The sequence below is a fragment of the Triturus cristatus genome, chromosome 1_1 (genome assembly GCF_964204655.1).
Source record: "Triturus cristatus chromosome 1_1, aTriCri1.1, whole genome shotgun sequence".
NCBI classification, from domain to species: domain Eukaryota; kingdom Metazoa; phylum Chordata; class Amphibia; order Caudata; family Salamandridae; genus Triturus; species Triturus cristatus.
The window spans coordinates 1,051,278,326-1,051,298,516 of NC_140579.1; positions in this window are offsets into that span (position 1 = coordinate 1,051,278,326).

Genomic DNA, 20,191 nt, shown 5'->3' on the forward strand with positions numbered 1-20,191 from the left:
AGGTAGTTCTCACCTGGTATGTACTGTCCAGGGTCCACAAAGCCTGGTGTCACCATAGTGACACTGGCACATGTGTCCCTGTAGGCTTGAGCCACTTTTTCGTTAATTAAAGGAGTCTGTCTGTACTTGCCCAGGTTACTGGGGCTCACAGTCAGGGACAAATCAATGTCCCCATCACAGATCAAGACTGCCTGTGTCAGGGTTCTGTCTAAGTCAGAATCTCCTTCAGTTCCCATAGTGATTCCCACTACACCCTTTGTCTGGGGACCAACACTGCTAACAGTAGTACTGGGAGCAGGTGCCTTAGGGCAACAGTGTTGGGGGCTCCACCCTTCTTACAATCACTAGTCCAGTGAGTTGTATTCTTGCAATGATTGCACCAGGGTTTCTTTTGACCTTCTTTCTTCTTTCCCTTGGATTGTTGTTGGGACCCACCCTCCTTAGCAGTAGTTTGGGGCCCTGTTGAAGACTTCTGGTCTTTAGATTTCTGATCTCCACCCTTTTGGTCTGTTTTCTTCTGATCACCCCCTTGGCCCTGGTTCTGGTTCTTTTGCTTAACCCTGGTTCTGACCCATTTGTCTGCCTTCTTTCCCAATTCTTGGGGAGAGGTCAGATCAGAGTCAACCAAGTTTTGATGCAGTTGCTGGTTTTGACAGTTATTTAAAATCTGTTCTCTCATCATCAAATTATACAATCCTGTAAAATCAGATACCTTACTTCCCAGCAACCAACCCTCCAAAGCCTTAGTGGCACATTCAATGTATTCAGACCAGTCCTGAGTCTGTGTCTTTTGGGTGTCTCTGAACATTAACCTGTACTGTTCAGTGGTTAAGCCTAACCCATCAACTAGAACAGTCTTCAGGACTCTGTAATTTCTGACATCCTCTTCTCTAACAGTGAGGAGTCTGTCTCTGCCTCTTCCTTCAAAGGAGAGCCAGAGGATTGCTGCCCACTGGTCTTCAGGAACCTGCTGTACTTTGCAGGCTCTCTCAAGAGCAGTTATCCATTTGTGGATGTCATCCCCACTTTTGTAGGGGGGCACAACCTTAGACAGGTTCCTATTATCAAAGACCCTATCTTTGTCCTTAGGGACAATGCTGCCACCAGTGGGTATAGACCCACTCTCTCTAGGTTGCCTAGCCTTACTCAGTTTTTCTTCCATCAGGGCTACTTCTAGCTCCTGCTTCCTGATCCTCAGCTGGGCTTCCTGCATTCTGGCCTCATGTTCCCTCCTCTGAGGGGTGGTCATCCTTTTCCTGGAGTGACCTTGAGAGCCTCTAGAGGCATGCGAAGCATTGGAGTCACCTGAGCGATTCCTTTGCCTCCCAAGCCCCTGGTTAAGTCCACTGGGGAGATCCAATGGGATGATCCCATTGTCAGTCCCCAATAGCCTTAGTTTAGCTGGGCCAAGTATAACACTTGGCACTGGGCTAGTTCTCCCTTCATCATCACTACTCTCTGTATCTTCTCCAGTTTCCTCCTCTGTAGTATGGTTCTCATCTAAGGGATGGCTATTGGAAAGGGGTACTTCTGTAGCATCTTCAGAAGGGGGCCTCCTGTTCCTGACCCTAAGGGGGCTAACTGGGAAGCTTTCTTGAGCTCTCTCTGATTTTCATCATTTTGCAAGAGTTCTCTGAGCTCAGCAGAGGTAGGGTTCTTGGGCTGTTTAAGGCCTCTAAGAGTTGCCAAATGCCTGAGCTCATTCTGATTAAGGGTAGCAAAGATGGATGGTGCCCTCTGGGGGTCACTCTCAACAGAGATGGGTACAGTGGACCCCTATGCCCCAGCCATTGCTCTTAAGTGTGGGTGGATGTGTTGCAATCTACCTACACTTGGGTTTACCTACTAAACCTATCTAGTAGTTGTAATCAGGGTGTGCTACTCCCTTTGCTCTACAACAACTAAGTTCAGTAGAACTTATGTATATCTAATCTTGTTTTATATGTACCTACAGGTACCTATGTGATCTTTCAATTGGTAACCAAGAGATTACAATGGTAAAACACAGCAAGCTCAAATCCAACCGCTGCTCACCAATGTGAGAAGTTGGCCTGGTATATGATGCTCACTAGTTAAAGTGATCACCTTGTACCATGCCAAGCAACCCTTATGGTGTGGTTGTAAGTCAACCTTTTCGGACTAGCTGCCCTAGTGGTAGCGTAGGCTAAGCAGTCTTTGAGGCTAAACTCGTGAAGCGTGTTAAGCCAGCTGTTTTACCAAATGCAACCCCCTTTTATACCAATGAAAGGACACCACACAGATATATATTCAAAATATATATGTATTTATTTCTCAAAGTAACCCCTAGTCTCTTTATGAGCACAGGAGCACAAATCGTCAAACAAGATTACAGTAGAATACACAGAAGTTGCACTTTATATGGATAGGCCCTGGTGGCCGCTCGAACCATATACTAAAATAGTGGTATAAGTACCACGAACAGAAAAGGGAAAAGGCCTAGGGCCTCTAGAATCGCTGGGCCTACAAGGAGCTAACTTCAGTTAGTGACCAGGAGGTCCACGGGTGGCGTGTGCAGAGCAAATAGTCACACGCATGCTCCCATAGGTTTCAATGGGTGCGTAAAAAGTACAAAGTTACTGCAAAGAGGATCTTCCGGATGGACTAGGAACTCAAGATTTGGAACACAGGCACTAGAGATGTAATACTACACTTGGGCACAGGAGTGCCAGCTTTACCTCACCCACAGGAAGCGGGTGCATAGGCCTCGAAGTGCGTCGGGTTTCTTCTATCTGTTCCGTGGAGCCTGAAGACAAAGATGCTGCAGGCGGTCGGTCCGGGAGAGATGCAGTGGATCCAAGAGTGGATCGGAGATGTTGAAGACCTGTAAGCAGAGGGGACAGTGTTCACAGTCACTAGCCAGTGACCAGCGTGGCACCAGGTGGGTACCAGGCAATGTCAGGTGCAAACAGGAAGAAAGGTGTAGCTTGTCTCTGCAGCCACGTGGTCCCTGGAGGTCGACGATGCCCAGGAGTCGGTTCAAGAGCTGTCCCACACAGCCTCTCGCTGTCGGCTGTGTCGGCGACTTGATCGAAGCAAACAAACCTTGGTAAAAGCAATTGTTGTAGGAGATGAAATAAGCTGATGGTTCTGACCAGCAAGGTCAGAGGGACTGCTCCTTTGGAGGGGAGCAAGGGCCAGTCTGGAGGAACCAGAGCAGCAGTGTATTTTGTAAAGTTCGTTGCCAAGATGGCTACTAGCCAGCGGGCCAGCAACCGGTTAGGCGCGTCGAGTGGCAAAATGCAGAAGGACCCCACGCAGATCGTGGAGATGCTGGAGGGCTCACCTTTGGTGCAGGTGCTGCTCGAGGGTTGGGCTTCTCAGATCCCAAAGCACAACTTGGAGGGAGCCTCGGTTGTTGCACTTGTCAGCTTGTTGTAGTCGTTTCAAGATGGCTGGCTCCACGTGTCTCGGTGCCTCCACGGGTCTCCTCTTTTCAGGGACTGTGGATTGGGCAGTGAGAGGTCTGGAGGTCCAGGTCTTGTCAGTCTCTGGGCTCGGGCTCCGGCGGGAGGTGGCGGCAAAGCAGATGTTGATTCGCTGGATGGTGCTTGCGTTAGCAAGGTGGTCACTCCCTAACCACAGGGGAGATTTCCTTCAGTCTTCTGTGCAGCAGAATGTCGAAGTTCCCGTCTTCTTCTTAGTTTCAAGTTGATTCCAGGATGTCTGAAGTCTTAGGACACAGCTCCTACCTTTAAGCGGATTCTAGGGGCCGGACTACCTGCTAGGTCCCTCCCTATGGGTGGGACCAGGAAGGGGGGTGGTTACACCCCCAATCCTTTGTCCAGCTCGCCCCAGGCCCGGGACTGGTGTGCCCCAGGACCGGTTTGAACTGGCATATGCACCGAGGCTCCTTGTGAGCCACAGGCATGTCTGGTTTCTTTCAAGCCCTACCTGACCAATACACAAAATCCTGTCTGGGGTGGTGCATGCACCTCCCCTGGCAGGAAACCCTTTGTCCACACCTCCCAAGCTGGAAGGACTCCCAGCAGCAGGAGGGCAGACTTGTGTCTGTGGTGGCAGCATCCATTTTGTGGAGCTGAGGCTATGTCTGATTTTACCCGGGTTTCAGGTACTGTACATGTCGTGTCCCTCTAGAGGGGTGGAATGCTAACCCCGTTGCCAGAATTGGCGAGGGGTTAGTATTCCAATTCGTATGACACCTTACTCGACATGTTTTGATAAAGCCAAACCAAAGATAGCATTTAACCGCGAGGTTCATAATGCACTTAAGAGTATATGGTATGACGATATCTGGAAACAGTAGAAGGAAGTTGTTCCGACCACTGCAGACAGGCTCAGCTCATGCCAGAGCACCATCTCACATGGAACCAAGCACTCTGCCTTCAGGATTGTTAAGGCCTGCCATAGGAGTGACTTATAGGTTAACATGTGTCCCATTTAAGGTTAGGTATAGGTATACTACACCTAAGTAAGAGGTGATTACACCAACTTACCCCAGCTGAGTGATCAGCCAGTTGTGTCAAATTGTTAGGCCAAGCCTGGGGTGGCATAATACATGCTTCAGCCCCTGGCAGGCCTTGGGTACACCGATGCCCTGGGTACCTAGTGTACACTGGTACAGGGGCTGACAGGGTGATCCAACCAATTGGGTATGTACCTAGGGTACATGGAGTCCATTTTAAAGAGAGAACAGCCAGGCTGAGATCCTGAATAGCAGGATCTCAGGCCAACTAAGTCGAAAAACCAGCTAGACACTAGGCAAAAATTTGGGGGTAACCATAGTCAGATATCCACCTTCCTACACAACCCCCCCCCCCCCAAACGAAGGGAGATAAGGCTGACCTTGACCAGGTAAGCCTATATTGCCCAAGTGGCCATATAAGGAGGAACCAGCACTGGCATGGTTACCCCCTGTCTCATGGTCCACTAAGCAATCCCTCACCCTAAGGGTATCAGAGGATCTCCACCATAGGGAATCTCTACCTTTGGTGTGTCTTGGCAAAGTAAAAGGCTGGTGTTGAGATGGAGTTCTGAAGTGAGTGTCCTCAAAGTGAGGCCTCAGCTTCCTCCAATCCCCCTCCACCATGGATGTCTTTCTTTCCTTAACTGAGTTGAACTGTGCTCTCAGGGTCAGCCTCTGGCTACCTAAAGCTGGAGGCTGGGTCCCTTTTGTGGGCTTACTGGAGGGACAGGTCAGGTCTGGGGCCCTAAGGTCCCATGTTTGCCTGTACCCAACAGAATCCCTCTGGGGGAGGTCCCTAACTACCTGTAAAGGAGATCCCTCAGGAAGGTTTTTACCCATCACCTGACTAGGGCTACTAGCCAGGCAATCCTCATTCTTTTGATGGGGGGGTTCTTGTGGACAGGGGCCCTCTTGGGGTCCACTGGCCTCCCTGACCTCTGCAGCCCTGGGCTGACTGAGGCAGGGTAGAGAGAGGCAGGCTACCTGCACCAGACTGGGTCCCACCTTGGAAGGGGCCACTGACATCAGAGGCTCTGCCAGGCCAGGCCTGGCTACCTCTGGGGCAGTTCCTTCACAAGGGGTGAGGTCAGCTCCCTGAGGAGGCTGACTTTTTCCTAATGTCTGGGGAGAGGGAGACTTTTCTTCCTCCCCACTACTCTCTGTTTGTGTGGAGTGATCCATAGTTTCAGGCTTCACTACACCTATGTCAGTCTGAGTATAGGCTGAGACCATTACAGCCTTGCCAACCTTTTCAGGGGGGCACTCAGTTTGTGTTTGAGCTGTGACTGTCACAGCTCTGCCAGTCTCTACAGGGAAGTCTGTCTGTGCCTGGGCTGTGGCTACCACTGCCCTTCCAACCTTTCCAGGGAGGAAATCTATTTGGACAGGGGTTGTGAATGGCACAACCCCACTACCCTTTTGTGAAAGGCCTACCATTTTAGAATGGGTGTCTTGTTCAACTCCAGCCCAGGCTGAGAGTTCTAAGTCATTCCCTAGTAAGCAGTCCACAGGCAAGGTTGGGGACACTGCCACCCTTTTAGGGCCAGTGACACCTCCCCAGCTGAGACATACCTCTGCCATGGGATGACTGTTCTGTTTGCCATCAATGTTAGTCACCTGGTAGGAGAAACCAGGCAAAAGCTGCTCAGAGGGAACTAGCCAATGGGCCACCATTGTGATGCTAGCTCCAGTGTCTCTGTAGGCCTCAGCTTTGGTACCATTGATGTAGGGCTCCTGTCTGTACCTACCCAAAGTGTTGGGACAGGCAGTGAAGTTGGCAAACCCCATGCCACCATCACAGACAAGAGTAGTTGCTGTAGGGGAATTGGCTAAGCCAGGGTCCCCCTGTGTTCCCCAAGTAAACCCACCCAAATTTTTGGGGGCACTCCCACCACCTGGGGGATTACTGCTGACAGTAATAGGTGGTGTGACAGGAGTAATTGGAGGAACAGTTTTGTTTGTAGCCCTTGGGCAACTGCTGTCAGTTTTCCAATGCCCAGGAGTTTTACACTCATGGCAGTAAGGCTTTTTACCTGTGGTAGAGGAGGGAGCTTGGGACCCACCACCCTGTGTGGAGTTTTGGGGCCCTGAGGAAGATTTCTCTTTTGCTTTATCCCCACCCTTCTCTTGAGGTTTGGTGGTATCTTTCTTTTGGTCACCACCCTGATTCTTAGGCCTGATCCTGGTCCTGACCCATTTATCTGCCCTCTTTCCCAATTCTTGGGGAGAGGTCAAATCTGAGTCTACCAGGTGTTGATGGAGGAGCTGGTTTTGACAGTTACTTAAAATCTGTTCTCTCATCATCAAATTGTACAATCCTGTATAATCAGATACCTTACTCCCCAGCAACCAACCCTACAAAGCCTTAGTGGCACATTCGACATATTCAGACCAGTCCTGAGTCTGTGTCTTTTGGGTGTCTCTGAAAATTAACCTGTACTGTTCAGTGGTTAAGCCTAACCCATCAACCAGAACACTCTTCAGGACTCTGTAATTTCTGACATCCTCTTCTCTAACAGTGAGGAGTCTGTCTCTGCCTCTTCCTTCAAAGGAGAGCCAGAGGATTGCTGCCCACTGGTCTTCAGGAACCTGCTGTACTTTGCAGGCTCTCTCAAGAGCAGTTATCCATTTGTGGATATCATCCCCACTTTTGTAGGGGGGCACAACCTTAGACAGGTTCCTATTATCAAAGACCCTATCTTTGTCCTTAGGGACAATGCTGCCACCAGTGGGTATAGACCCACTCTCTCTAGGTTGCCTAGCCTTGTTCAGTTTTTCTTCCATCAGGGCTACCTCTAGCTCCTGCTTCCTGATCCTCAGCTGGGCTTCCTGCATTCTGGCCTCATGTTCCCTTCCTCTGAGGGGTGGTCATCCTTTTCCTGGAGTGACCTTGAGAGCCTCTAGAGGCATGCGAAGCATTGGAGTCACCTGAGCGATTCCCTTGCCTCCCAAGCCCCTGGTTAAGTCCACTGGGGAGATCCAATGGGATGATCCCATTGTCAGTCCCCAATAGCCTTAGTTTAGCAGGCCCACAGCCTCAATATGTCAAAAACCAGTGAAGCAAAAAGCAAAAATTTGGGGTGACCATAGGATAGCAGACCCTACTCTCCTACACATACCCACAACCATACACAAAACCACATACACAACCACACATACACACACACACACAACCACACCCATACCCACAACCGCACCCACAACCACACAACCACACACACAACCAAAACCACACAACCACACACACAACCACACACACAACCACACAAACAACCACACCCACACAACCAGAACCAACCACACAGACACAACCACACCCACACACACACAACCACACCCACATAACCACACACACACACAACCACACAAAAACAACCACACACACAAATACACACACACAACCACACACACAACCACATGCAACCACACAGGCAATCAGAACCACTCACACAACCACACACACACACAACCACACACACACACAACCACACACACAACCACACATACAACTACACACACAACCACAACCACATACAACCACACACACAACCACACACACACAACTACACACACACAACCACACACATACACAACCACAACAAACAAATACACACACAACCACACCCACAACCACACCTCCACAACCACACCCACAACCACACCCAAACAACCACACCCACCCACACACACAACCACACACCCACAACCACACCCACACACCCACAACCAGACCCACACAACCACAACCACACAACCACACCCAACCACACACACACAACCACACGCACACAACCACACACACACAACCACATACACAACCACACAAACCACCATGCACACACAACCACACCCACAACCACACCCAACCACACACACAACCATACACACAACCACACACACACAACCACACACACACACAACCACACACACAACCATACACAGCCACACAAACAACCACACACACAACCACACCCACAACCATATCCTCAACCACACCCACACAACCACACCCACACACTCACACACAACCATATACCCACAACCACACCCACACACCCACAACCACACCCACACCCACACAACCACACCCACCCACACAACCACACCCAACCACACCCACAGAACCACACACACAACCATACAACCACACAGAACCACACACACAACCACATACAGAACCACACGCACAACCACACCCAACCACACCCAACCACACAACCACACATATACCCAGCCACACAAAACCACACACCCAACCACACACAAACACACACAACCACACACACAACCACACAAACAACCACAGACACCCACCCACCCACAACCACACCCACAACCACAACCACAACCACACCCACACAACCAGAACCACACCCAACCACACCCACAACCACACACAACCAAACACAACCACACATACACAACCACACACACAACCTTACACACACAACCACACACACAACCACACACACAACCACACATACACAACCACACACACAACCACACATACAAGCACAACATACAACCACACACACAACCACACACATCCACACACAACCACACCCACAACCACACACACACACATCCACACACACACAACCACACACATACACAACCACACACACAGATCCACACACACAACCACACACACAACCACACAGACAACAACCACACACATACACAACCACACAAAGCCACACATACAACTACACATCCACATACACACTCACAACCACATCCACACCCATAACCGTACCCACAACCACACAACCAAACACACAACCACACACATGCAACCACACACACACAACCACACACACAACCACATTCACACAACCACACAAACCACCTGTAGGAGAGTAGGGTCTGCTATCCTATGGGCACCCCAAATATTTGCTTTTTGCTTCACTGGTTTTTGACATATTGAGGCTGTGGGCCTGCCAATCAGACCCCCAGCCTGCTGTTCTCTCTACTAAATTTACACTATGCACCCTAGGTGCATAACCAATTGGAAGTGGATCACCCTGTCAGCCCCTGTACCAGTGTACACTAGGTACCCAGGGCATTGGTGTACCCAAGGCCTGCCAGGGGCTGAAGCATGTATTATGCCACCCCAGGCTTGGCCTAACAATCTGACACAACTGGCTGATCACTCAGCTGGGGTAAGTTGGTGTAATCACCTCTTACTTAGGTGTAGTATATCTATACCTAACCTTAAATGGGACACCTGGTAACCTATAAGTCACTCCTATGGCAGGCCTTAACAATCCTGAAGGCAGAGTGCTTGCTTTCATGTGAGATGGTGCTCTGGCATGAGCTGAGCCTGTCTGCAGTGGTCGGAACAACTTCCTTCTACTGTTTCCAGATATCGTCATACCATATACTCTTAAGTGCATTATGAACCTCGCGGTTAAATGCTATCTTTGGTTTGGCTTTATCAAAACATGTCGAGTAAGGTGTCATACGAATTGGAATACTAACCCCTCGCCAATTCTGGCGACGGGGTTAGCATTCCACCCTTCTAGAGGGACACGACATGTACAGTACCTGTAACCCGGGTAAAATCAGACATAGCCTCAGCTCCACAAAATGGATGCTGCCACCACAGACACAAGTCTGCCCTCCTGCTGCTGGGAGTCCTTCCAGCTTGGGAGGTGTGGACAAAGGGTTTCCTGCCAGGGGAGGTGCATGCACCACCCCAGACAGGATTTTGTGTATTGGTCAGGTAGGGCTTGAAAGAAACCAGACATGCCTGTGGCTCACAAGGAGCCTCGGTGCATATGCCAGTTCAAACCGGTCCTGGGGCACACCAGTCCCGGGCCTGGGCGAGCTGGACAAAGGATTGGGGGTGTAACCACCCCCCTTCCTGGTCCCACCCATAGGGAGGGACCTAGCAGGTAGTCCGGCCCCTAGAATCCGCTTAAAGGTAGGAGCTGTGTCCTAAGACTTCAGACATCCTGGAATCAACTTGAAACTAAGAAGAAGACGGGAACTTCGACATTCTGCTGCACAGAAGACTGAAGGAAATCTCCCCTGTGGTCAGGGAGTGACCACCTTGCTAACGCAAGCACCATCCAGCGAATCAACGTCCGCTTTGCCGCCGCCTCCTGCCGGAGCCCGAGCCCAGAGACTGACAAGACCTGGACCTCCAGACCTCTCACCGCCCGATCCACAGTCCCTAAAAAGAGGAGACCCGTGGAGGCAACGAGACACGTGAGCCATCTTGGAACGACCACGACAAGCTGACAAGTGCAACAACCGAGGCTCCCTCCAAGTTGTGCTTTGGGATCTGAGAAGCCCAACCCTCGAGCAGCATCTGCACTAAAGGTGAGCCCTCCAGCATCTCCACGATCTGCGTGGGGCCCTTCTGCATTGTGCCACTCGACGCGCCTAACCGGTTGCTGGCCCGCTGGCCAGTAGCCATCTTGGCAACGAACTTTACAAAATACACTGCTGGTCTGGTTGCTCCAGACTGGCCCTTGCTCCCCTCCAAAGGAGCAGTCCCTCTGACCTTGCTGGTCAGAACCATCAGCTTAGTTCATCTCCTACAACAATTGCTTTTGCCAAGGCTTGTTTGCTTCAATCAAGTCGCCGACACCGCCGACAGCGAGAGCCTGCGTGGGACAGCTCGTGAACCGACTCCTGGATGTCGTCGACCTCCAGGGACCACGTGGCTGCAGAGACAAGCTACACCTTTCTTCCTGTTTGCACCCGACATTGCCTGGTACCCACCTGGTGCCACGCTGGTCACTGGCTAGTGACTGTGAACACTGTCCCCTCTGCTTACAGGTCTTCAACATCTCCGATCCACTCTTGAATCCACCGCATCTCTCCCGGACCGACCGCCTGCAGCATCTTTGTCTTCAGGCTCCACGGAACAGATAGAAGAAACCCGACGCACTTCGAGGCCTATGCACCCGCTTCCTGTGGGTGAGGTAAAGCTGGCACTCCTGTGCCCAAGTGTAGTATTACATCTCTAGTGCCTGTGTTCCAAATCTTGAGTTCCTAGTCCATCCGGAAGATCCTCTTTGCAGTAACTTTGTACTTTTTACGCACCCATTGAAACCTATTGGAACACGCGTGTGACTATTTGCTCTGCACACGCCACCCGTGGACCTCCTGGTCACTAACTGAAGTTAGCTCCTTGTAGGCCCAGCGATTCTAGAGGCCCTAGGCCTTTTCCCTTTTCTGTTCGTGGTATTTATACTACTATTTTAGTATATGGTTCGAGCGGCCACCAGGGCCTATCCATATAAAGTGCAACTTCTGTGTATTCTAAGGTAATCTTGTTTGACGATTTGTGCTCCTGTGCTCATAAAGAGACTAGGGGTTACTTTGAGAAATAAATACATATATATTTTGAATATATATCTGTGTGGTGTCCTTTCATTGGTATAAAAGGGGGTTACATTTGGTAAAACAGCTGGCTTAACACGCTTCACGAGTTTAGCCTCAAAGACTGCTTAGCCTACGCTACCACTAGAGCAGCTAGTCCGAAAAGGTTGACTTACAACCACACCATAAGGGTTGCTTGGCATGGTACAAGGTGATCACTTTAACTAGTGAGCATCATATACCAGGCCAACTTCTCACATTGGTGAGCAGCGGTTGGAATTGAGCTTGCTGTGTTTTACCATTGTAATCTCTTGGTTACCAATTGAAAGATCACATAGGTACCTGTAGGTACATATAAAACAAGATTAGATATACATAAGTTCTACTGAACTTAGTTGTTGTAGAGCAAAGGGAGTAGCACACCCTGACTACAACTACTAGATAGGTTTAGTAGGTAAACCCAAGTGTAGGTAGATTGCAACACATCCACCCACACTTAAGAGCAATGGCTGGGGCAGAGGGGTCCACTGTACCTATCTCTGTTGAGAGTGACCCCCAGAGGGCACCATCCATCTTTGCTACCCTTAACCAGAATGAGCTCAGGCATTTGGCAACTCTTAGAGGCCTTAAACAGCCCAAGAACCCTACCTCTGCTGAGCTCAGAGAACTCTTGCAAAATGATGAAAATCAGAGAGAGCTCAAGAAAGCTTCCCAGTTAGCCCCCTTAGGGTCAGGAACAGGAGGCCCCCCTTCTGAAGATGCTACAGAAGTACCCCTTTCCAATAGCCATCCCTTAGATGAGAACCATACTACAGAGGAGGAAAGTGGGGAGGATACAGAGAGTAGTGATGATGAAGGGAGAACTAGCCCAGTGCCAAGTGTTATACTTGGCCCAGCTAAACTAAGGCTATTGGAGACTGACAATGGGACCATCCCATTGGATCTCCCCAGTGGACTTAACCAGGGGCTTGGGAGGCAAAGGAATCGCTCAGGTGACTCCAATGCTTCTCATGCCTCTAGAGGCTCTCAAGGTCACTCCAGGAAAAGGATGACCACCCCTCAGAGGAGGGAACATGAGGCCAGAATGCAGGAAGCCCAGCTGAGGATCAGGAAGCAGGAGCTAGAAGTAGCCCTGATGGAAGAGAAACTGAACAAAGCTAGGCAACCTAGAGAGAGTGGGTCTATACCCACTGGTGGCAGCATTGTCCCTAAGGACAAAGATAGGGTCTTTGATAATAGGAACCTGTCTAAGGTTGTGCCCCCCTACAAAAGTGGGGATGACATCCACAAATGGATAACTGCTCTTGAGAGAGCCTGCAAAGTACAGCAGGTTCCTGAAGACCAGTGGGCAGCAATCCTCTGGCTCTCCTTTGAAGGAAGAGGCAGAGACAGACTCCTCACTGTTAGGGAAGAGGATGTCAGAAATTACAGAGTCCTGAAGAGTGTTCTGGTTGATGGGTTAGGCTTAACCACTGAACAGTACAGGTTAATGTTCAGAGACACCCAAAAGACACAGACTCAGGACTGGTCTGAATACATTGAATGTGCCACTAAGGCTTTGGAGGGTTGGTTGCTGGGAAGTAAGGTATCTGATTTTACAGGATTGTATAATTTGATGATGAGAGAACAGATTTCAAATAACTGTCAAAACCAGCAACTGCATCAACACTTGGTTGACTCTGATCTGACCTCTCCCCAAGAATTGGGAAAGAAGGCAGACAAATGGGTCAGAACCAGGGTTAAGCAAAAGAACCAGAACCAGGGCCAAGGGGGTGATCAGAAGAAAACAGACCAAAAGGGTGGAGATCAGAAATCTAAAGACCAGAAGTCTTCAACAGGCCCCAAACTACTGCTAAGGAGGGTGGGTCCCAACAACAAACTAAGGGAAAGAAGAAAGAAGGTCAAAAGAAACCCTGGTGCAATCATTGCAAGAATACAACTCACTGGACCAGTGATTGTAAGAAGGGTGGAGCCCCCAACACTGTTGCCCCTAAGGCACCTGCTCCCAGTACTACTGTTAGCAGTGTTGGTCCCCAGACAAAGGGTGTAGTGGGAATCACTATGGGAACTGAAGGAGATTCTGACTTAGACAGAACCCTGACACAGGCAGTCTTGATCTGTGATGGGGACATTGATTTGTCTCTGACTGTGAGCCCCAGTAACCTGGGCAATTACAGACAGACTCCTTTAATTAACGAAAAAGTGGCTCAAGCCTACAGGGACACATGTGCCAGTGTCACCATGGTCAGAAGTGGAGTACAGGACTCATGCAGAGATGTTAGGTATATCATCACATGTCCTTGCTGTGACCAGGTCACAGGCCAAAAAGTGCCTCACTGAACCTCAGGTCTTGGATCCTGGAACAATGGACCAAGCACCTACCAAGAAGAAGAACAGGAGGGTCAAGGCTGTGCCTTCCCCCCGCCTCAGAGTGATGATCAGCCTTCCCAGGAAGCTGATCTAGAGGACCCTGAAGGAACTGTCCCTGAAGAGCTGGAACCTGATCAGGTTGAGTTTCTGGGGACAGGGGGACCTTCAAGGGCTGACTTGAGGCAGGCTCAGTTATCCTGTCCCTCTCTTGAACCCCTCAGACAGCTGGCTGCTGCTGAGGCTGCTGGGAATGCTCAAGGTACCCATAAAGTGTATTGGGATGAAGGGCTCCTTTATTCAGAGGCTAGAGACCCCAAGCCTGGTGCTACCAGGAGGTTGGTTATACCTCTGCAATTTAGGGGCTTCCTTCTTACCTTGGCCCATGATATTCCTTTAGCAGGACACTTAGGCCAGAACAAGACTTGGGACAGGCTTGTCCCTCACTTTCACTGGCCTCATATGAATGAAGATACAAAGGAGTTTTGTCGCTCCTGTGTGACCTGCCAAGCCAGTGGCAAATCAGGTGGCACAACAAAGGCCCCCCTAATACCACTACCTGTGGTGGGGGTCCCCTTTGAAAGAGTGGGAATAGATATAGTGGGTCCCATGGATCCTCCCACTGCATCTGGGCACAGATTTATACTGGTGGTAGTGGATCATGTGTTGGACAGGCCACGTGAAGGGCTTGCTCCCTCCCCGCATGACAGGGCCCGAGCCCCGAGCCCCGGCCCTCCAGGTGTTACCCACAGAAACAACCTGCACCCCGTCCCCAGACGGGACTCCTGCCCCCGGACCTCTCTGTATCATGGGGCCGAACCACTACCGGCTCCCTCGCCCGGCCCGGCCGCCATCTTGGACACTGCACCACGAGGCCGCGTGGCCTCAGCTCGACCCTAACCCTGGGCCTGGCCAGGCCCCGACATCCCGGCACCACCATCCACCCAGGAGGTGAACGGACCACTTGGCAGGTCGATGGGAGAAAGAAGTGTCGATGGCTCTCCCCCGCCAGGTGCCGATCGCACCCCAGCTCCCCCGGGCGCTGGCTCCACCCCCCTGCTGGGTGTCTGGACTCCCTCATCCCGGACCTCCCGACCTCCAAGTGCGAGGGTCCGGACATCAAAGGGCGCCAGACCTATAACTGGGGCAGCTCCAGAGCAGGAAGGCAGTTGTATCCTGGGGTCGAGAGACACCGAGAAGAACTCATCCTTGACGGACTACCGGCGCTGCCGTAGCCCTGCCTTGTGAACTATCATCCTGCCTGCTGGCGCTGCCGCGGCCTTCTGCATCCTCCATCCTCGTCGGGACCTGCTGGCGCTGCCGCGGACCGTTGTAACTACCACCTTCATTGGGACCTGCTGGCGCTGCCGCGGACCGTTGTAACTACCACCTTCGTTGGGACCTGCTGGCGCTGCCGCGGACCGTTGTAACGACCACCTTCACCGGGACCTGCTGGCGCTGCCGCGGCCCGTCCAGCTAGAACACCGAGCTCGAGGATTGTGAGCTATCCATCATATCATCGCATCTACCAGTTTGGTAACAAGACTGTCCCGCTACCCCCTTTCCCAACCAAGAGACTAGAATCGAGGGGACCCCTGAGTCCTGACCTCCTTGTACCCTTCTATCGTACCTAAAGATTGCTTATAAAGAACGTTAAACCTTATCCTTGTGTGGTGTACATCTGTGGGGGGGAAGTTACTCGTCTGTACGATCGCTGGAGACGGCTCTCCCCGGAGACCTCTCCCCTTGTCCTCGGCCGACCCTCCCGGTCCGTCTAACATCATGCCACCAGGTATCCAGAGGCAATTCCCCTTAGGACCACTACAGCACCTGTTGTGGCCAGGGCCCTGCTGGGAGTATTCTCCAGAGTGGGGTTTCCTAAGGAGGTAGTATCTGACAGAGGTACCAACTTTATGTCAGGATACTTGACAGCTATGTGGAAGGAATGTGGTGTCAACTACAAGTTCACCACCCCTTATCACCCACAATGCAATGGGCTTGTTGAGAGATTCAACAAGACCCTAAAGGGTATGATCAAAGGATTACCTGAAAAGCTCAGGCGAAGATGGGATATCCTTCTACCCTGCCTTCTGTTTGCTTACAGAGAGGTCCCACAAAAGGGGGTTGGCTACAGCCCCTTTGAATTGTTGTTTGGGCACCCTGTAAGAGGCCCACTGTGTTTAGTGAAGGAAGGATGGGAGTTACCTCTCAAAAAGCCTAAACAAGACATAGTGGACTATGTACTTGGTCTCCGCACCAGGATGGCTGAGTATATGGAGAAGGCATCCAAAAACCTTGAGGCAAGCCAGGCCTTACAGAAAGCTTGGCATGACCAAAAGGCTGTCTTGGTTGAGTTTCAGCCAGGACAGAAGGTATGGGTGTTGGAGCCAGTGGCCCCAGAAGCACTCCAAGACAAATGGTCTGGACCCCATACAATCCTGGAAAAGAAGGGAGAGGTCACCTACTTGGTAGACCTAGGAACTCCCAGGAGTCCCCACAGGGTACTCCATGTTAACAGGCTTAAAGCATATGTTGACAGGGCAGACATGGGTTTGCTCATGGCTACAGATGAGGGACAGGAGGAAGAGAGTGACCCTCTCCCAGACCTGTTGTCTCAGAACCCTGAAGATGGCTCAGTTGAAGGAGTGACCCTTGGAGGCAACCTCACTGCCCATCAGCAGACTGAATGTAGACAGGTTCTACAATCATTTTCACATATGTTTTCCTTAATACCTAGTCAAACTGACTGGTGTACCCATGTGGTGGACACTGGTGACAGTCTGCCTGTAAAGAACAAGCTTTACAGACAACCTGACCACATCAGGGACTGTATAAAGGCTGAGGTACATAAAATGCTGGAATTAGGTGTCATTGAACCCTCAGAGAGCCCCTGGGCTAGCCCAGTGGTTCTGGTCCCCAAACCTCACACCAAAGATGGCAAGAGAGAGATGAGGTTCTTTGTGGATTACAGAGGACTCAATGCTGTCACCAGGACAGATGCACACCCTATTCCAAGGGCAGATGAGCTCATAGACAAACTAGCTTCTGCAAAGTTTTTGAGCACATTTGACTTAACAGCTGGCTATTGGCAAATCAGATTAGCTGAGGAGTCTAAGGCCAAAACAGCATTCTCAACCCCAGGTGGGCACTACCAGTTTGTGGTGATGCCCTTTGGTCTGAAGAATGCACCTACCACCTTCCAAAGGCTGGTGAACCAAGTCCTTACTGGGTTGGATGACTTTTGCGCAGCATATCTTGATGACATTGCTGTCTTTAGCTCCACCTGGGAGGATCACCTGATCCACCTGAAGAAGGCTCTTGAGGCTCTGCAAAGGGCAGGCCTCACTATCAAGGCTACTAAGTGCCAGATAGGGCAGAGTAAGGTTGTATATTTGGGCCACCTTGTAGGTGGAGGCCAAGTTCAACCACTGGAGAGTAAGATACAATCCATCAAGGCCTGGTCTCCTCCAACCACTCAGACTCAAGTTCGAGCTTTCTTGGGCTTGACTGGGTACTACAGGAAGTTTGTTAAGAACTATGGGTCCATTGTGACTCCTCTTAATGATCTGACATCCAAGAAGATGCCCAAAAAGGTTCAGTGGACAGTAAGCTGTCAAAAGGCATTTGATGACCTGAAGGAGGCCATGTGCTCTGCACCTATCCTGAAAAGTCCTGACTACTCCAAAGAGTTTATTGTCCAAACAGATGCTTCTGAGTTGGGTGTGGGAGCTGTGCTGTCACAACTTAATGTAGATGGTCAAGACCAACCCATTGCTTTTATTAGCAGAAGGTTGACCCCCAGAGAGAAGAATTGGTCAGCTATTGAGAGGGAGGCCTTTGCTGTGGTGTGGGCCCTGAAGAAGCTGAGGCCATCCTTGTTTTGCACTCACTTCAAGATTCAGACCGACCATAAGCCCCTCTTGTGGCTAAATCAGATGAAGGGTGAAAACCCCAAACTGCTTAGGTGGTCCATTTCCCTACAGGGGATGGACTTTACAGTGGAGCACCGGCCAGGTACTGACCATGGGAATGCAGATGGTCTCTCCAGGTACTTCCACTTAGGACATGAAGACGAGACTGGTCAAGGCTAGTTTAATGTCCCAGCGTTTGGGGGGGGGGGTTGTGTAGGAGAGTAGGGTCTGCTATCCTATGGTCACCCCAAATTTTTGCTTTTTGCTTCACTGGTTTTTGACATATTGAGGCTGTGGGCCTGCCAATCAGACCCCCAGCCTGCTGTTCTCTCTACTAAATTTACACTATGCACCCTAGGTGCATAACCAATTGGAAGTGGATCACCCTGTCAGCCCCTGTACCAGTGTACACTAGGTACCCAGGGCATTGGTGTACCCAAGGCCTGCCAGGGGCTGAAGCATGTATTATGCCACCCCAGGCTTGGCCTAACAATCTGACACAACTGGCTGATCACTCAGCTGGGGTAAGTTGGTGTAATCACCTCTTACTTAGGTGTAGTATACCTATACCTAACCTTAAATGGGACACCTGGTAACCTATAAGTCACTCCTATGGCAGGCCTTAACAATCCTGAAGGCAGAGTGCTTGGTTCCATGTGAGATGGTGCTCTGGCATGAGCTGAGCCTGTCTGCAGTGGTCGGAACAACTTCCTTCTACTGTTTCCAGATATCGTCATACCATATACTCTTAAGTGCATTATGAACCTCGCGGTTAAATGCTATCTTTGGTTTGGCTTTATCAAAACATGTCGAGTAAGGTGTCATACGAATTGGAATACTAACCCCTCGCCAATTCTGGTGACGGGGTTAGCATTCCACCCTTCTAGAGGGACACGACATGTACAGTACCTGAAACCCGGGTAAAATCAGACATAGCCTCAGCTCCACAAAATGGATGCTGCCACCACAGACACAAGTCTGCCCTCCTGCTGCTGGGAGTCCTTCCAGCTTGGGAGGTGTGGACAAAGGGTTTCCTGCCAGGGGAGGTGCATGCACCACCCCAGACAGGATTTTGTGTATTGGTCAGGTAGGGCTTGAAAGAAACCAGACATGCCTGTGGCTCACAAGGAGCCTCGGTGCATATGCCAGTTCAAACCGGTCCTGGGGCACACCAGTCCCGGGCCTGGGGCGAGCTGGACAAAGGATTGGGGGTGTAACCACCCCCCTTCCTGGTCCCACCCATAGGGAGGGACCTAGCAGGTAGTCCGGCCCCTAGAATCCGCTTAAAGGTAGGAGCTGTGTCCTAAGACTTCAGACATCCTGGAATCAACTTGAAACTAAGAAGAAGACGGGAACTTCGACATTCTGCTGCACAGAAGACTGAAGGAAATCTCCCCTGTGGTCAGGGAGTGACCATCTTGCTAACGCAAGCACCATCCAGCGAATCAACATCCGCTTTGCCGCCACCTCCCGCCGGAGCCCGAGCCCAAAGACTGAAAAGACCTAGACCTCCAGACCTCTCACCACCCAATCCACAGTCCCTGAAAAGAGGAGACCCGTGGAGGCAACGAGACACGTGGAGCCAGCCATCTTGGAACGACCACGACAAGCTGACAAGTGCAACAACCGAGGCTCCCTCCAAGTTGTGCTTTGGGATCTGAGAAGCCCAACCCTCGAGCAGCATCTGCACCAAAGGTGAGCCCTCCAGCATCTCCACGATCTGCGTGGGGCCCTTATGCATTTTGCCACTCGATGCGCCTAACCGGTTGCTGGCCCGCTGGCTAGTAGCCATCTTGGTGACGAACTTTACAAAATACACCGCTGGTCTGGTTGCTCCAGACTGGCCCTTGCTCCCCTCCAAAGGAGCAGTCCCTCTGACCTTGCTGGTCAGAACCATCAGCTTATTTCATCTCCTACAACAATTGCTTTTGCCAAGGCTTGTTTGCTTTGATCAAGTCGACGACATTGCCGACAGCGAGAGCCTGCGTGGGACAGCTTGTGAACCGACTCCTGGACGTCGTCGACCTCCAGGGACCACGTGGCTGCAGAGACAAGCTACACCTTTCTTCCTGTTTGCACCCGACATTGCCTGGTACCCACCTGGTGCCACGCTGGTCACTGGCTAGTGACTGTG